General features: G+C 37.3%; 1 non-coding gene across 1 annotated transcript; it reads right to left on the bottom strand.

The window, feature by feature from the left end:
- Positions 1-1,155: 1,155 nt before the first annotated feature.
- LOC122101422 lies at positions 1,156-1,262 on the bottom strand. The gene has a single exon (XR_006146372.1). It is a non-coding gene; the product is annotated as a U6 spliceosomal RNA (small nuclear RNA).
- Between the last annotated feature and the right edge of the window lie 1,507 nt (positions 1,263-2,769).

Below are 2,769 nucleotides of genomic sequence, written 5' to 3'. Positions count from 1 at the left end.
TCACATCCCTTCCCAGCCTTCCCCCTCCCCCCCAATCCCAATCCTTCTCCTTCCCCCCCATTCCCCGCCCCCCGCACCGACGTTGTAAAGCTTTTGGACATGACAACTTGTACTTCTCATTGTTGCAACAGCCATATTATATGAGTAAAATAAAGGAAATAAACTCTTTCATCTCAGAACATTTTCATATATTTTATTTTAAAAATACTGTACAGAGAGGTCACATTTACGTGAGCAAGTAATGAGTACATTTCCTAACAAGCATTGTTACCTCCTCCTTTATTTTCCCTCTACCGTCCCTTCCCTCCCACCTCTACAAGTACACTCCCCTCCCCCCTTCCCCTGCCTAAATTGTAAAGTTCAGTTTTCAACATAGTGTCTTGTGCATCTCATTGTTACAATGGGTCAACCTGAATCCCTATTTAAGCATTTTGGTTTTTCCTTCCCCTCCCCAAATTACAGGAGTGTATATGCAAGAGGTGGGCACACCAAATTCAAATACAGTGAAAACAGGGGTTATAGAATGGGGGAGGAACATATAAAGAAACAAAAAAATCACATAGCCTGTTAAAAGTACGTTAGAAAAATAGCAAGAAAGAAAAAACAAAACACTTGTGTTCCTATTTTGGGGGTTCATTTCCCTTAACAACATCTTATCTGGTCATACGTGCATAGATTTGACCTTTTCTGCTTATCCCAGACATATATTAGTTATTAAAAATTAGGGAAACCCTGGGACCTATGTTTCTTTGGACTTGGCTTACTTCACTTAATAATTTTTTTAAGTCTTTCCATTTTCTAACAAATTGGGTGATGCCATTCTTTCTTATGGAGGCATAGAATTTCATTGGTATAAATAGCACATTTTCTTGATGTATTTATCTGATGAGGGGCATCGGGGTTGGTCCTATATCTTAGCTATCTTAAACAATGCTGCAATAAATATAATTGTGCTGGTAGTTTTAGTACCGTCTTGTTTGTGATATTTTGGGTAAATGCCCAAAAGTGGGATTGCTGTGTCATAGGGGATTTCTATGTGGAGTCTTTTGAGGAACCTCCATACTACTTTCCAAAGTGGTTGAACAAGTTTATACTCCCACCAAGAGTGCCGTACAGTTCCCTTGTGGCCACATCCCCTCCAGCATCTGTTGTTGTAAAAGTATGGAATGGTACAGGAATTTGCCTGTCATCCTTGTGCAGGGGCCATTCAAATCTTCTCTGTATCGTTCCAATGTTAGAGTACGTGATGCTGAATGGAGCATAGAACATGTTTTATATATAAAGTGTAATTGATTTTCTTAAAGTAGACAATTCAACAAAAAGTAAGTTTAAAAAAATTTTCATGAAATTTTAGAGCCATGTACTTATTACATAAGCACACATTTAAGAATAAAGTCAAGATTGACATGTCAAAAACAAAATAATTCCAGATATTTGTTGTTCAAGAGATGTGTAGGAGGAGGAATTCAATTATTCTATACAAGGCACCTGTCTAATGAACACTGCAGCAAGTGTTGAGTTTTGTTAAAAGTTTTAATGGTTTAAATATATTTGATTTTGGGAATTTGCTTATATATGCTAAAACTAGGACTGTTTGACAGGTAATAAAACTTTTCGATAAAGTATTTAAGATTTATGGTAACAGACATATGCTATTATGTATGTATATTTCAGAGTTTCTAGAAACATTACTAATGAGAGGTTGCCAAGTCTTTGTGTAAAGGAGCAGAATAAAGAGTTAAGACTTTGTTAACTTCAGTTTCTGTTAAAACTATAGGGCTTCCTTATTTTATTTTATGTTTTTTTATTTTTTGGGGGGTCCGGTTGTGGGGACTGAACTATGGGCCTGGGCGCTCTCCCTCAGCTCTTCAGCTCAAGGTTAGCGCTCTACCACTTGAGCCACAGTGCCACTTCCGGCTTTTTTCTTTTTGCTTATGTGGTGCTGAGGAATCGAACCCAGGGCCTCATGCATGCAAGGCAAGCGCTCTACCACTGAGCTACCTTCCCAGCCCCTGGCTTCCTTATTTTATACGATAGCGAGGAACAAATGATGATATAAGTCATATACAAATGATTAGATGTGCCAGAAATAGTAATCTTAGTGGGTAACTTTAAAGATTACTCATAACCTAAAAACCTCTTGTTGAATATCATAATCTTAGCCCATTTTCAATGTACAGGAATATGAGAAAATAGTAAAATCTAATAGGTAGTATCCTTCAAATACTGAAAAAACTGATAATTATTTTAGTTTTTATTTTAATCATTAATATTTTCTTATTGGTTTTCCTTTATGTAGCATTGTTTCCTTGTAATATAATACAACTTTTTTAAAAAAGTACCTCATTAGGAGGTACTTTGAGAAGGTTACTGGGATGGCCAAACCATTTTTATAGGGCATGTGAATTTACAAAGAGGAAAATTAAGAACAAAATATTTATTAAAAATGATTAAGTAGAGTCTGAATCAGGAGTGTTGATAAATATCCACACCTAAAATCTTAACCCTAGGCTGAAGCAGTGGTATTACAGAGTTGAGGCCACAAAAGTGAGAGACTGTGTTTTGTTTTGTTTTATATTTTGATTTTTCTGGTCATGGGGCTTGAACTCTGGGCTCTAGGTGCACTCCCTAAGCTCCAGGCTAGCGGTACCACGTGAGCTACAACACACTTCCATCTTTTTCTGCTTATGTCATGCTGAGGAATCAAACCCAGGGCCTCATGCATTCAAGGCAGGCACTCTACCAATGAGCCACCTTCCCAGCACCTGA

This window comes from Dipodomys spectabilis, unplaced genomic scaffold (genome assembly GCF_019054845.1).
Source record: "Dipodomys spectabilis isolate Male_0828 unplaced genomic scaffold, ASM1905484v1 ptg000660l, whole genome shotgun sequence".
Taxonomy (NCBI): Eukaryota; Metazoa; Chordata; class Mammalia; order Rodentia; family Heteromyidae; genus Dipodomys; species Dipodomys spectabilis.
Note: the sequence above shows the minus strand (reverse complement) of the source record. Positions and strands in the feature narration are given on the sequence as shown.